This window comes from Phalacrocorax carbo, chromosome 5, assembly GCF_963921805.1.
Source record: "Phalacrocorax carbo chromosome 5, bPhaCar2.1, whole genome shotgun sequence".
NCBI lineage: Eukaryota > Metazoa > Chordata > Aves > Suliformes > Phalacrocoracidae > Phalacrocorax > Phalacrocorax carbo.
In genome coordinates this window covers 51,933,502-51,949,952 of record NC_087517.1, presented here as the reverse complement: position 1 = coordinate 51,949,952, position 16,451 = coordinate 51,933,502, and the positions used below count along the sequence as shown (strand labels likewise).

The window sequence follows — 16,451 nt, the reverse complement described above, 5'->3', positions numbered from 1 at the left end:
CTAAGCAGTCCGCTAAAATAGTATGTGAGGCCATAATGTTCCAAGCTCCTGAGAAGTGGTGGAGAAGCACAAATGGCAGGGAAAGCTGGCTGGGAAGTGATCTACATGGGGCTGAAGCCACTGAAAGCCACTAAGCAGTGAGGGACAGGGGAAGCACCTTTCCTATTGGGAACAAGAACAGGCCATTCCTTGTAGACCAGGAGCCTTGCATCAGTGGGAGCTACTGCAGAAATTCAGCTGGTCCTCTGCCAGACTCCACCTGTAATTACACGGCATAGCTGTAAATCTCTCTGGGGCCCTAGTTCTTAGTACAGAGGAAAATTCAACAAAAGCAAGTGCAAGGTCCTGCACCTGGGGAGGAACAACCCCATGCACCAGTACAGGCTGGGGGCTGAACTACTGGAAAGCAGCTCTGTTGAGAAAGACCTGGGAGTGCTGGTGGACAACAAGCTGACCATGAGCCAGCAACGTGCCCTTGTAGCCAAGACAGCCAATGGTATCCTGGGGTGCATTAAAAGGAGTGTGGCCAGCAGGCCGAGAGAGGTTATCCTCCCCCTCTACTCTGCCCTAGTGAGACCACATTTGGAGTACTGTGTCCAGTTTTGGGCCCCCCACTTTAAGAAGGACAGGGAACTGCTTGAGCAAGTCTAGCAGAGAGCCACCAAGATGATCAGGGGGCTGGAGCATCTCCCTTACGAGGAAAGGCTGAGAGACTTGGGTTTGTTCAGCCTGGTGAAGAAAAGACTGAGGGGGATTTCATCAATGCCTATAAATATATTTATATAAATATATTTATATATTTATATAAATATATAATATTTAATAAATATATAAATATATAAATAATAAATATTATATATTTATATAAATATAAAGGGTGGGTGTCAGGATGATGGGACTAGGTTGTTTTCAATAGTACCCAATGACAGGACAAGGGGCAATGGGCACAAGTTGGAACACAGGAAGTTCCACCTCAATATGAGGAAAACCTCCTTTCCTGTGAGGTTGGCAGAGCAGGGAACAGGCTGCCCAGGGAGGCTGTGCAGTCTCCTTTCCTGGAGACATTCAAAACCCACCTGGACGCGTTCCTGTGCCCCCTGCTCTGGGTGTCCCTGCGCAAGCAGGGGGGCTGGACAAGATGATCTCCAGAGGTCCCTTCCAACCCCTACCATTCTGTGAAAAGCATTTTTTCCCTCTGCCTTTCTTATCCACATTTTGCACTTTTCAGGCCACAGCCTGCTTTCGTCTCCCTTTGTACTTATCATCTAGGAAGATGAACTGCACTTCTAGGCGCTTTCTTAAAACAAACGAAAAGCAAAAAAGGAAACTCCAAGAGTCACCCAGCATGTCCAAAATGTGGTCAATCAGAGGTTGCTGGAGAGCAAACAGGAGAAAGAAGGTTGCTCCCTTTAGATGAAGACAAGTAAATTCCAAGACAAGCAGCTCTCATCACCAGAAGCAATGAGCAGAGTATATAACTCGGCAGTCATCTCACCTGGGCCTCCTGAGGCCTGATAGGTGCTGCAGAGAAAGGCACACAGCTATGGGCACAAGAGCCAGTATTTAGTAAGCAAGAGCTGTGCATGACAAACAGAAATGGCTAGGTTCAGAAGCCACTACAAGGCTCTACTAGTTTTATTCAGGTGTGGTTTAGTCATGTTTTATTTCATCCACGTAAGTATTCTGTTGACGGAGTCTGCATTCCTCTAACAGAAACATTTCAGTCCTGGGTTCCTGCTTGTCTACACTTCCTGAAGTACCATAAAAGCAGATGAAGATTTTTTTTGTGTGTTACAGGACTATTTTCTCCCAGTTAAAGAGCAGCTCAAAGGAATTGGCTTCAACAGCTTTGCCATGATTTAAGTTTATTTTTTGACCATGCTGAGTTCTGACAGAACGCAGGCTCCAGTGAGAGCCATGCTTTATTCTGCCTCCACTAGGATGCTATTGAAAAACCTTGGGATGAATCAGGACAGCACAGGTTTAAAAGCAGAACATTCTGCTGAAATAATGTTTGAGCATTTAGGGGAACTAAAAGATGATTTTTTTGTTATTATGCTCTAAACAAAAAAAAACATTTTCCATGTTGACATTAATTTCTATAACATGGCTTTAAAAACAAAACAACCCCAAAATTCAATAGACTGTACCTAGGATGGCAATGGCTCAAAATTAGAAGCAGCATGTTGGCATTTTTCCCAGAAAAAAAAAAATACGTGTGTGTATACACACAGGCACTTTTTATTTTTCGCAAGATCAATGAAGCTCTGGGGCTTATTCCCACCTCACTCAGCCAGAGCCAGGGACAGGCTGGTCTTTGCAGTGCACAAACACTTAGGCACGAGAAAGAGTTTGTTTACCCAAACAACTGTGTGTGTGCATCAGAAGTAGTGAGCAGCATGGCGCTCTCAAATCCATGATGCTGATGCCTTATCCTTCCCATCCAAGGCAGAGACCTTAACTTGAGGGCTGCTTTTCTTGTCTCAGCACTTCCAGGACAGAGTTATTAGGCTATAATAAGCAACCTCCTAACAGCAGGTTGATGAGACTGAAGGAATCCCCTTGGTCATCTCCAGCCAGTTGTGAACAAATCCCTGCACTAGCAGCAAGGTTAGCTAGGATTTTTCTGTAGGATCAGGTTACGGAAGCTTCTAATCTTAAATCCTCCACCAACCCTACTGCAATGATTTCTGCAGCTCTGTTTGAGCCAGCAAGAAGTGGGAGTCAATTTTTGCAGTAACAGGGCAGGAGAGATGCAGTTCCACATACACCCTTACACACTCTTAAAGAGGCATCTGAATGCTGTCCAAGAATTAATTACATGGCATGACAAGCTCTGACAATTAGCTACATAGACTGCTTGATAGCTAGGATTTTAAATAAGGATCTTTCAAGGGGAAAACTCTGGAACAGGCAGTGCAACTGTCATAACAGTCTGAGCTGTCATGAAAGCATAGCACCAACAAGACAGTCCTACAGGCTTCCCAACTGCAACTGCAAAGGAATTAAAAGATCCTGGGGGAAAAGGACCTATTTAACTGCATCTGTACCTCATGTCCATCATTAGGACATCCCCCCTTCCAAGAGGGCTGGAACAGCGCTGGACTTGGGTCCTCTCCAGACTACAGTTGACCCCCATGAAGCAGCAAGTGAAGGCAGGACCACTGCCTGCTCTCACTGTGGCTGGAAGAGGTGCTCTCTGTCACACCACATCAGGCAGAGATCACAGGCAGGCCTGCAAATACTGCCAGTCCCTGTAGAGTGTGACAGCAGGCTCAGCACCCTTGACACCAGCTAGACCCAAAATGCCCTGCCTCCAAATCCCCTGCATATCCACTCCAAGCAACCCTAAAGGTTGCTGTTCCTCTGCCTCATCACTGAAGGGGAGTTTCAGCAAAGGGCTTTTGTTGCTGCACATCATTTGTGGAGATTTCTCTGATGGCCCCTCATGGAAATCAGCGTTTACTCACACAGCCCTCACCTCTTTTGGGTAAAAAAGTAACGCTCCCATTTTCTCAGTTTTCTCCTTCTGTATGCGAAGGGAAGGGATAAAGAGGCAAGGATTTCAGGATAGTAAATAACCAGAGTAACTTGACAGCAAGTAAATCAGCACTTTGTAGTGATCATGGCAACAGCTTCTGGCATCGCAGAAGAACAAACAATTCATTACACAACAAATAAACTACTATCTTGTATTTACAAGGCAGACTTTCAATGCAGCCAATTACTGTATATGTAGTGGTGACTAAAAGCTTTACGTTACGATTTACAGATCATCTATGAGATGACTGAGTTTTACCAGTATATAATTTCTTATGAAAAGGATCAGGGAATGTACTAAATAGGGAACATGGGTTTCAGGAGAACCTGGGTGCCCATTTCCCTTCTGCACATGTGAAAAGCTTCTGTCTGTTCACAGGCCTGCTGCAAACATTTCAGTCACAAAAAATGTTGTTTCAAGTATTTGCTTTGCAATTTGCTATTCTCTGATATGATTACCTACATTAGTTGGCAGTTTCTTTTCCCTGACTGGATTATTCCCTGGGCCTTTAGAAGGTTTCAGGTTGGTTCTGGTATGTACACTCACGATGAATATATATATTAATAAGCATGTGTCAGTGTATGCACTTTCACAGAAGATAAGAATCTTAAGAACTTCACTGATACCTCTGAGAAATGGATAATTTAATGGCTTTTATGTTTTTTTTAAAAAACTTTTTATTCTTGGGTTGGTCTTTGTCAGAGTTGAGCTGTGACCTGCCAGCTCATCTTTCTTCTTTAGAATCAAGGATCAAATCTCTATCTAGATAGGTGCATTGAAGCACTGTTCACTTAAACTAGATCTGCTTTTAACACCATATGGTAATTAAACATCGGGTTTTGATACGAGTACCTCAGAGACTCACACTCCTCATTCATGATTCAGATGTATAAGCAAGATTCTCAGCTGCTGCAAAACAACTTAACTACAAGGAAATCAAAAGCACTGGATGGGTTTACACCAATTGAGAACCCAGCCAACCATCTTAAAATCGCAGAGGCTTCTGCTCAGACAAGCACCACCACTGAAGTATTTCTCCCCTATGTATATGCTGACTTTTTCATTCCTGTTGCTGCTGTGGAAAATATCTGCAGCAGGATTTCTGAACTGTGCCCTGGGATTTGCTTACATTTCCCCCTTTCTTTGAGTAGGGGCTCTATTTTCCTGATTCAGTTGAGGTATGCATGCCAAGGCTCAACTCAAGTAGTTTATACTGCTATGGCACAGGTGAGATGCCCTTCCCTCAAGCTGTCACCAGCCTCGCTGGAGAATCAGCTGCCAGATGGACCTCAGCATCCTCAGAGGAACCTCACGTTTCATGATGTTAGACTTCTTGCTCCTCCATCTGGGAGCACTGCTGGCTCCTTGCTCTCTCAAGGTAAGCAGCCAGTAAGGGCCAGAAGTCTCTTCACACTGTTATTTGCTACCTGCCAATCCACATACCCAAGCCAGCTTCATCTGAGAATCTGGCTTTTAGATTTATTTTTCCTTCCAGGCAAAGGTGTAGCAGGACACTGCTGCCAAATACATGTTTTGTTATAGCCTCCCATTGCTGCTGAATGCCATAGTTTATTCTGTATCAGGCTGCTCATCATAGCCTTGTTTTATGTTTTTCAAGGTGTTTTTGGAAGATGCATGATCTGAATGAAGACTGCCCAGGACAGAGGCACAGTGCAATACTGCCTGGAAATTTCCCTAAAACAGATGAGAGGAGATGAGGAGGTAGAATGGCTCCCTGGGGTACAGACTCACACAGCCATGGCAATGAGAAAGCTATTGGGATTTATCAGCTCAGCTAGTGTTTACTCCAAAATTCAAATGTTCTTTTCCTTCTCCCTGTGTGGGCCAATCCAGTGCCCACTGAAGTCAGTGGGAGGTCTACCTATGAGTGTGAAGAGCACAGATACAAACTTTTGAGAAACTTTTTCATTTAGAGAATAATTTAAAGACGTCTGCCTGTAGATGTGTAATAGCTAAATATCAGACACCTGCAGCTACTTTACTGACAGCTGCCCTTCTACAATAAGCATGTAGAGTTTGAAAACCTTGATGTGCCTCCTGATGTGCTGAACGAGAGGATTAGATCTGGCCTTTTGCTAGAACAAGGAAGGGAAAAGATGGGAGTCAGTCTGCTTTGCAGATGATACAAGAAAGACTAAGACTTTGTCCCTAAAAATTAAGTAGGCTTTCAGACTGAAGCCAGAAGCAAAGTTTCCATTCCACCTCTGACATAGACATCCATTGCTGAGTAAGTAATTCAATTCCTGTGCTTCAATTTTGCTCTCCAGCCCTTTTTCTTACACCATCTCTCACCAGCTTGTTGAAGTTTCTAGGTATCAGTGCAACACCACCGGTAATTGATGTACTCTACAATAGTACTGTTAACAGCATAATGATAACGTTAAGGAGGAGGTACCCAACACAAACCTGAAATCTGACTACAAGCACAAGGAACGTGAACATGAACTTGTCAATACATAACATATGCCAGGATGCTGTTTTAATGGTATCTGCAGGTACCAGGAAAGAGCTTTTCTGAGCAAGAGGTCAACTTTACTATTAATTACCATTATAACAACTCCTAGTCTTTGCTAAAGAGTTTTCTGCTTTTCCTAGAAGAGCAATTACACATGGCTAGTCATTCCAAAATTACTTACTCTGTGCTTTAATCATTACACTGGCTGGATGAAAACTCACTTCAGTCAGAACAAGTATTACAACCTATGTACTGACTTGATTCCTCTGAGACAGGTCTGCAAATGGAAATGGAGGTCTGCCACATATCTGGTAATCTTGGCATTGTCCTAAAAGTAGTTCACTAACAGATAGCACTTGATAAAAGCAAGGGAAGCCAACACAGAAATGGGGAAAAACAGTTTGGACAGGTGCTGATAGAAAAAAGGAATGAGACACACTGTCATCACATAGGGATTATTTTAGCTTTGCTTAAAGAAATCACGTCTTACATACGAAAAGGAGCTGCTAGCCACACAGTTGGAGCCAAGAATTTTGGTGGATTCGGGCATGCAGTACTAAACACCTAAACATACAGCTTTTCCATAGTGGTAACCACTGCATTCCCATCATGCAAAACTACAGCATTGCACCCACTTGTCCAAGGTCTGAGAAAACTGCTTCCCTCTTCTGTCCTCCATTCACAACAGAGAGCCCACCCCTAGCCCTGATCTCCCTTCCTTCTCCCAACAGCTCCTTCTCAACTTATTCAAGCACGTTTGCAAGAAGGGACCAAGTTGTTTTTCAGCCACAGTGACAAGTCTCCACAAAGGAAGAGTTCACCTTTCATAGCTGATAGATCTCTATGCTGAAAAGGTGCAAGCGAACGTCTTTGAAACCAACCACCCAAATATTAATAATCAAGATTAGGGGTTCTGCAAGTTATTTCAGATGAAGTTAATGAATTCTTTCATAACATGTGCATGTGGAAGCACAATGCAATGTAGGTAGGTACTGCAGTACAAACTAACAAGCTAGCATTTTCAAAAGGCCAAAGGAAAGCTCTGCCACAGAAATATAAGGAAATATAAGCATGTGTCAGGTGGATTTTGTTAGCAGATGTTATAGCAAGTAAAGTATATATGAAAATTATATCAGTAAATGCACCCTTTCACCTCTTCTTTACTCTGTCTTTGCTACTGACACTTATAAACTAGTATCTTTTTTGCTGCCAGAAAGATCTTGTTCCATCTACTTTATCAACACATACTTTATAAATTATATTTGGCAGCATAAATCACATCTTACCACAAATCAGATTTAGAGGAACTAATCTCCAAATGTAGTTGCTTAACATATGCAATAAAGCCACCCCTTACATTAAAATTCACATCTGTTAATATTTTAGTATGATGATAGAAAATAAAGGAACCACAAACAGGTCCACTTAATGCACCTTTACACAGCTTAAAAAACATCTTTCTCTAATTTTCATTAACATTTTTCCAAATGCCAAAAGCCTTAATAGCCTCACAGTGCTGGAGCCATATATAATATTGCAAAGGTGAGAAATGCACTTCAGTTGGTTTCACAAGCAAACCCCACATTTTGGCAGTATAATCTGGCTTTCAGAGAGAACTAATGAAGGTTAATTTCTGACTGTGGAATGAAGCAGAGTACGTAGAGTTCAGATATCTGAGTCCTACTGCCACTTCTGCTACATGCTTTACTAAATGCTTTATGCAAAATGCAGTGAAATTTTCCTGTGCGTATATGGGTTTAACACCTAAGCTAGATCTGTTTCCATCTTTTCAGACTTTGTAGAACTGAAACAGAAAGGGCCAACCGAGTCTCAATATTCAATCCTGTCCTCATTTGCTACATGCCTCGAGACTGTCATTTAGAATGTCTGATGAGTCTCTTCAGGAAAAATGCTGCCAGAGCCTGAATCAAAGCTGATGGATAGGAATCACTTGATCCAAAGCCCCAGAACAGAAAAGCATTATTATTAAATGCTCTTATGCTTTAATGCCTTTACACATTTACTCAATGACCTGAGTACTTTAACAACCGCTCTCCCCAAATGTGTCGCTGATGAGACCCATTCTGTACTGCACCGTGTTACATACCTCCATGCAAATAACAAAAGCCCTGATCAACAGAAATGCAACTGGATTTTTGGTCATGAATACAAAAAGTCACTATTTGGTCTTTTTTTACTATGCCTACACATGTGCAATTTTCTTGGTACTAAAGACAGAGTATTGGGCAAAAATGGTCACTACTAAGAGCCTTGTGCCAATGATAATAGGGTAGGGGAGGTATAATTAATACTTAAATACGGTAATTCATATCAAGCAACTGGGTTCTACTTTAGACTACTAATTTACACATTACAAACACTGGAAAAAACAAGAGAACACACTGTTGCTTCACTTCCTTCCTCCTGGCCTTTTATCCACCTTACACCCAAATACTCCCTCCTGATAGAAGCCAGAGCTTTCTGGCTCAGTATTTGTGCTAACTTGGAAATTACTCAGAAATACATATTTTACTGATGACATTCTGTATGTTAACCAACCAACCAACCACAAAAACCCAAACCAAAACAACACAAAAAACCCAAACCCCTAAGTTTTGCCTTCACCATAGGCCTGCACCAACACAGAAGACAGCAGCACTGCAGGACATCAACCTCACCAAAATTACACAGGGGCTCTTAAGATAAACGAGCAGAAAAGCCAAGTTTCCAAATGCCCTCTGCTGGCACCTGGCAGTATTACTAAGAATTTCACCCTGTTCCTAACTAGTCTTTCAGAAAACTAATTCTGAAGGTTTATTCTTTGAAGATATCCTGTGTTTACTTCTACCCTAATAAATTTACCCTCTTCCAGCTTTGCTTTAATGCCTAAGTTTGTTTGGTTTTAACCAAGCACAACAGAAAACCAAGTGCTGCAGTTCTTTTAACCATCACGGGTAGAGTGTCTTTTAGTTGGAAAGTATGTCTAATAAGTTTTTCAACTCCACTAATTCCTAGGGATCATCACCCTCATTATTTTGACCTGTTGCTTTTCAGGAGGCTGCTGTGAAGTTTTTCTTGTCTTCCCACTGAGTACTAGGGCTGTAGGAACCCAGCCATCCTCCTACTGTGGGATCCAGGAGCAGACTGCTTTGCTGAGTTTTTATCCCCAGCGATGTGCTGGCTCACAATACACAGCACAGCCGTCAGAGTGATGGCGCACAGTGAGTGCCATAGCTACCGCAGTGTCTCAATCACACAGCCACAGCAACCAAGGCTGCCCCTCCCCAATGCACCAGAGCCCCAGCACTCAATGCAGTATGGACAAAGTGTTAGGCATTTTTTAAATTATTTTCTCCATTTTGTCCCAAATAACCTGGTTCTAGTGAATTTCCAAGCATGACGGAATGACCACCTTATTTCCAACATTCCCTTTAACCTTCCACTAGGAACTTGCAAAAGTCATTAGACACTGGTAGAGAAGAAAGCCAGGTTACAGTTCCTTGATATTCCGCTGTGAATTACTTTGCCTTCACTATTAGCTTTCCTTTACATGAGGACATTGTGACTGATGATGTTTTAAAGTTATGTTTCAATTCCATGTTAACAATGAAGCTGTTGTATCAGAAGAGATCAACAAAATAATACATACGGGAATACATATCCTGCAGCAATCACTGACTTCTTGAAAGAGATGATTATGTGTTTGCATGGCAGAGCTCACTCACAGGAATAGCTGCTGAAGACACAGGCCTGACAAAGCAACTTATTTCCCATGAAGTGTTCTAAGGGATGAAAGCATTTCAAGCACATTTGTTAACAAGTGCTGCTGGAAGAAGAGAAGGAACTTTCCTGCCTCTCACAGTGTGCACAAAAAGACACCATGTAATAAAACACCACTAGCTAAAAATGTCAAAACCTGCTTCATGAAGGATGGTCATTGCACTCGTGAACTGAAAAGAACGGACATGGCACCAGACTCATTTAGGATAAGTTACACCCTGTAGTTCAGGGTCCTCTCATTGGCAGTGTGCTCCTCTGTGCTCCCTCCACTGAAACACCACGGGACTTCAGGACGACGCCTTGCTAGCAATACACTTTTGCTTTCAGGCAGGGATGAATTTTAATCAGTCTTTACCTATTAGCTTCACCTTACGTTCTTGGCTCTTTGCAGGCAAATAGACACAGAGCTCCAGCGCACTCCCACCCAGCAATGAACTTCAGTAATGACATTTCTGCCATCTACTACTTTGTCAGGAAAAGAGGCACCTCTCTTGGTGTTGTACTTCTGAAGTCAAATTTAATAGGATAGCATTTATTACACTTAAGAGATCTTTGATGAACCTATAAAAAGCCGTACCGTTCAGAAGACCAAAGCTGTTAAATCATATCTGATTACCCAAAATATATATTCAGTAGAACTGATTGTTCTTACTACTCTGATTGCATGACTAAACAAGGCTTTTAATAACTCTGCCTATGTAGGTGGGCGATGGAATAAAGTAGTTTGGGGCTATCCATTATGGACACGGCCCTTACTGGAACAGGGCTGTTAATGTGCCATCTTTTTTTTACAGCTGTCTCTAGGCTGGCAAATTTAATCTCCATAATTTGTCACCACTGCAGCTCTGTTAAACTTGGTTGGGGTTTTAGTGCACACAGAAGTCAGCTGAATTTAGCCCAGAAAACAGGGTTCTAGTAATAAAGGTGGGTCCCATGTTTAACAACATAGATACAGCCGTAAAAACCCTGTTCATGGAATGTATCATGGCATGAGTGACTCTCCTAATGACAGATCACCTCAGCCTGCCACTGCTTCAGGACCAGGAACTGAGTGTATCTCTGCAGACTCTGTTTTCTGTTCTTGCATAGGGTAGGAAATGCTGTTTAAAAAAGAAAAAAAAAAAGCTCAGGCCATCCATGAAAAGCTGTTTCAGCTAGTGTTTATTGTTACTTGTGGACTAGATACAGTGCTTACTGGGTTACCTGCTTGATTTTGCACTAGTTTGGCATCAGTATGGATGACAGATTTTAATTTTGTCATCCTTTGCCATATTTACATTGAAGTGCTTTTTTGGATGGGTTAGGAAGATAACTCTGATCTAGATACCTGAAGCATACCTTGCTTCCAGAGGGGAAATCAACTTGACCTTCACATTCTGGTCAAATGGGACCCATAATCATTAGCACAACACTAGAAAGACATTTGGGTTTTGACATAGAAAATATCAGGATGTAAGGGATGGTGGGAGAGGAAGAGCTGGCATTTCAGCATAAGAACAGCATCATGCCTTCATTTTGACACTTATAAAATACATCCCATTTCAGTAAATACACCAGTGGTAAAGCAGAATAATAACAATCTCTAAGAAAGCCTGTGAAATAGTGTTTTCTATTCAAAGTTGCTCCACTGTCAGGTCTTCTCCCAGCATGGTGATACCTGGAGCTTTCCAAGCTTTACATCTCTACAAGCAACACAGGGAGAGCCCACAGAAAAAAAGACTGAACTGAGAACTGGAGGACTGAAAAGTCATTTCAAAAGAAGAGTTCAGACCAAACCCTTCAGAAAATGTTTGCTTAAAGCCTTCTCATCCAAAAGCTGGTTCTAAAGAAGCACCATGGTATTTTCTCTTGCTGATGCTCTTCACAGAATTTCAAATCAAGTAGCCTTATTTTGCCAGAAAGAATATCTGACTCCCCAAATCCTTTAAATTCACTGTGGGAGTCCCAAAACTCCAGCTGGGTTCTTTCCTTCTTCCTAACAGATTTCAAGGGACTTGGACAGAAACAGCAGATTAGAATTTACAAAATAAAAATCGAAATGAACCACAAGTTATACAAAAATATAGCTCACTCCTCTAGTTCCATTTGTTCTGCAGCGATAACAAAAGGGAAAAAAAAACTCCAGTAAAATTTGACACTAAGATTCAAAGCTGTATCTTCAGGACATTTTTGCATATTCTGAAAAACAGGCCCTAGTTGAGCTGTCTCATATTAGGCTCCAAATATTGAGAGGCATTAACAAGGTATTTCCTGATACTGAGCTTTGCAGAATGATAAGTAGTGCCTGCAAAATAAAGACTCTAAAATAGTTTATAAGATAACAACTGTTCTGGATATTACAAGTATTTACTAGGCCTTGGGTTAAAAATGAAGATGTAAAGAAAATACTGAAAAAAGGAACATGGGAGAAGAAAACAAATCTCTTGAAAACAAAGTTTAAAAACCCAAAATAGAGTTAAGACAATAAACATATAATACTACCCTATTATATTCTGTATAATTTACCAGAGTAAATTATTTTCTAGCCAACTAGGCTGGAAAATGGCTTTGTGGAGAAGAACGTAGGGTTCTGGTGGCCAACAAATTAAAAATAAATCAGCAGTTGCCCTCAAGGGTAAAGATCAGCTGTGTACTCAGCTGTATTAAAAGAAAAGAAGCCAGAAGATCAATGGAAGCCATTAGCTTGCTCCACTCAGCACCTGCAAGGCTGTGTCTGCAGTAGTGGGGCCAGACGTGGGCTCCCCAGTACAAAACAGTCATTGACACACTAGACCAAGACTAACAGAGGGGTACTAGGATTGTAAAGAAGTTGAAGCACGTGATAAATGAAAAGCTGAGAACTGGACTTGAGCACTCTTAACAGAGGGTCAATGGATGGTATTGCTGGCTTCAGCTACATAAAGGGAAGGTAGACAGGAGATGAAGCCAGGATGTCTCCAGAGCTGCATAACAATGGCCACAATTTGTAATAAGGGAAATTCTTACTAGATACTGCGGGAAAGAGGAAAGGAGGTTCTCCAACATTGGAACAGGGGCTCTGAGACATGGGGAATCTCCATCTTTGGAGATGAAGACCAAATCTAAGATTTAAAAAGTCCCCTGGTGACCAACCCAATATAACTTCAAAGCACAAGGGATCAGGTCAGATGACCTCCAGATGTCACTTCCAACATGAATTATTCTCCAATTCCATGATCTGCAGGAAAGTTAGGCCTGTGTAATGCAGTGATAGAACTCAAACAGGCTGTATACTGAGAGTGAGACAGGAGGTGAAACACTACAAGAATCACAACGTTTTGGAAGAAGAGAGTAAAATGACAGCAGGCTGCCTGAGAGACAGAAGATGGACCTACTGTATCTCAGATTGCATTCCAAACATTAAACGAGGAATATATATTTACTGAGAGTAAGTCACCTGACAGACAACAAGAGATACTTTGGCAGATCTAGCCAGTAGGGGAAAAGTATATGGAGGCTTTTTACAAAAATTCATGGAAACATGGTTACAAATTATAAGTGGCTTGTCACAGAAGGGACATAGAGAGTTTAAGTATGGCCACACAGGCACAGGCTATTTACACAGTTATGTTAAAAAAGAAGATATATATGGTAGAAAAGCTGAACACCCAGAATGTAGGATGAGGGGCCAGGCCCAAAGGACTATCAATCACTTACAAATGGAAGTTCTCTAGTTGACCTGAGATGTATATAAAGTACAAACTGACAAAGTTAGAAGTATTGTGCACTGATAGCTCTGCAAAAGTATGACCTATAAATAGCTGAGAAGTAATACCACCATAGATCAGACAGTTGTAGAGGAGAAAAGCATACAAATATCACAGGATTTTTCAGTCATTTCCACTCCTGAAGCATCTGTAAAAGACCAGACACAGTGACCATAAGAGATGGACGAGAGAGAACATTTAATCACAAACTCTCATCTTCCACTTGATGAGAATAAAGTGATCCAAAACACAAGAAAAGGCCATCAGATATGACTGACTGGGGGCCTAAAATCACAATGGCAGTTGCTTACAAAGCACTGAAATTTTCTGGGGAAATATCATAGTAGCACAATACAAACTGGTACATGATCTGACCTCAAGTCCTCGAAAAAAGCACCGTGGGCAGGGCAGCTCTAAAATACTTCAGAAGGCGTTTAAAGTCCCTGATGCTCATCTTTCAGGTAGCAACTATGTCCTCCCTTCTCTCACTCCTGGCCTGTGGTGAAGGAAATAAAAAACATTTGTGTCCAGATCTTCACTGTTATAGCCCAACAAGCTTTAAAATGGAGATTATTGTTGTTATTGCCATCTGACAGATAAAGGCATTGAAGCACAAATAAGAAAAGATTACTCAGAACAGCAGCAAGAAAGACCGGAATGGAGGCAGTCCCCCATATCTCAGCAGCATTTCTTATTCATTAGGTCAACACACATTTTACTGTTCATCACTTCATCGTTAGTCTAGATCCACGAATAACATAGACTGAAGACAGTTCAAGAATAGCTTACCTTTTCAGCTTGCTAAAGTTGCGTTTATATTTCATCGAATGCATACTGATGATATCTCCCATATGACTAGGCTCTGCCCTCTACGGCTGCACTGATATTGAAAAGCTCCATAGTAGATAAACAACTCTTTATTTTTAGTATTTTTCCTGTAACACAGGAACAGCTGCGACCACAGGATGCTTAACTCTCATTAATCCATAGACAGAATTTGAATATCCCTCCTGATTTGGCTTAGATTCCCATCAATGGAAGGAGAAGGAAGGGAATTTATACTGCTAAGTTTCTGGTGACTAGCAGGAATTACTAGCAGGAAATGCTTTGATGGCAGCAGAGAACAACAGAAAACAGCCTAAGCAAACACTATCTCTGTAACAAGCAGGAGGCAGTTTTACATACCTGTGAGCTTATCTTTTAACTGCATGAAAGCTGAGGCTTGCAGTCAGAAAAGTGATTGCAATACAGATTGTCTTGTTCACAGTATATGCATCCACCACATCCTCACTGATTAAACAATGTAAATCAAGGGAAATGTATGACTTCTGGAAATAGATGCCGAGCTATATGTTAGTTTGCAGAGTCCAGAGAATTCAAGCTTGAAGAAGCAAAAGTAAAGGAATGTGGTGCTGTTTCTGACTTCTGGCATTAAGTAAGGAAGCAAATTTGCCAGGTAAGGGCAAAAATACCATGCATATGCTGCCTGTGACAGGAGTTTTCTGGTGTTAATACTTGGTGTGCAGCTACTTCCATTTAAGAAGCCAAACAGAGTCCTAGGATCTTCACAAAAGCATGCTCCAAAGTATAATGCAACTGGCTACATTTTAAAGCCAATATTGATCTAAAAAATCATGTAACATAAGCAATTTGCCTTGCTCCAGTCTCATCCTGACACAGCAGGCATTTCTGATGGTACATGGCATGAAGGGAGGGTTTGCAGCCACTTCCCCCCTACCAGTGCTCCCAGAGGGGACAGGTTTTTCTGGGAAGGCACTTCAGCCAGATGACATGTTCCCATTCCATAGCAAGGACAAACCAAGTGTTTTCAAATTCATTAGAAACAGTTTGCTTTCTCTTAAGTATCTTGCTGTCTGCTCTTCTGTTCAACTACTTTGAACCTATTGCTGTTGAAAGGCATCAGATTGATAGCCCAGACTCTGATTTTTCACAATGCTAATATTGTACTGAGGCAGCTTCCCCACCCCAGCAGCACTAAGAGACACCAGCTAACACGAAATTACTGATCCTACTCCCTAATTCAGTGCTGCAGTGCCATTTCACAGTCCTACTATCCTCCGTGTCTACAATGCATACAGTAGAGGCAACCATGGTAGGAAGCTCCTACTCAATGATCTGCCTTTTAAATTGCCTCCAACTTGGTTTATCAAAATCCCTGTTGGCAGAGTAAGCTACATCCAGTTTGATATAGCCACTGATATACCTGCTAAGCCTGCCACCCACAAAGCTTGATTTTATATATATATATATATATAAAATGCATTTCATGAGGTAAACACCTGATTCACTACAACCAGCTAGAAGCCACTAAATTCATTTCACATCCCCGAAGACACATCAAATCCAACAACTGATTTGCAGTGTCTTCAAAGCAGCTGAAGTAAAAGACTCTGTATTTCATTATAAGCTGCCTAAGCCCATGCATTTCCATTTCCGGCCACAGAGCCTTTACTTTGAACTGCACAAATAGATTAGGGTCATTGTCAAAACAATAGGACAATGTCATGCTGGATAAGCTGAACAGTGACAGCAAGTAAGCAATAGCTCCATGGGAGAGCAGACAGCAGCAAGTTACTAAAAACAAACTATTTTTTCACAAAAGTAAAAATGCCTTATTTCTTTATGCTAAGAACCACAGTGGTCTGGGATCTTTTAGGCAGGTGCTAACCAAATGGACAGCATTAAAATTAACTCAGTTTCTGCTGCAGTGGAACAGAATAGCATGCTGCAGAGGCCAGCCAGCACAGCTCTGAGTGGCCACCATTATTGCTGCATAGCAAAACATGCCAAATAGAGCCAATGCCTTATAAAAGGAACCTGACTGGTTTTCTGTATTTGTTTCTGTGCCAAAATAGAAAATTATTGGCTGGAGCATATTATAACAAAGAGAATTGTAACTGCCGAGGAC

The 16,451-nt window shown here is 41.6% G+C and overlaps 1 protein-coding gene across 12 annotated transcripts in view; it reads right to left on the bottom strand.

Moving 5' to 3' along the window:
* Nucleotides 1-16,451, bottom strand: part of TSPAN4 (tetraspanin 4) — a 462,762-nt gene that overhangs the window by 226,370 nt on the left and 219,941 nt on the right. The window contains exon 4 of one of the 12 annotated variants that reach the window (XM_064452456.1): nt 13,898-14,018. The exons of the other annotated variants lie outside the window; for them this stretch is intronic. The gene's annotated coding sequence lies outside the window, so the exon portion shown is untranslated. The remainder of the gene's footprint in view (nt 1-13,897; nt 14,019-16,451) is intronic. 12 annotated transcript variants of the gene reach the window in all.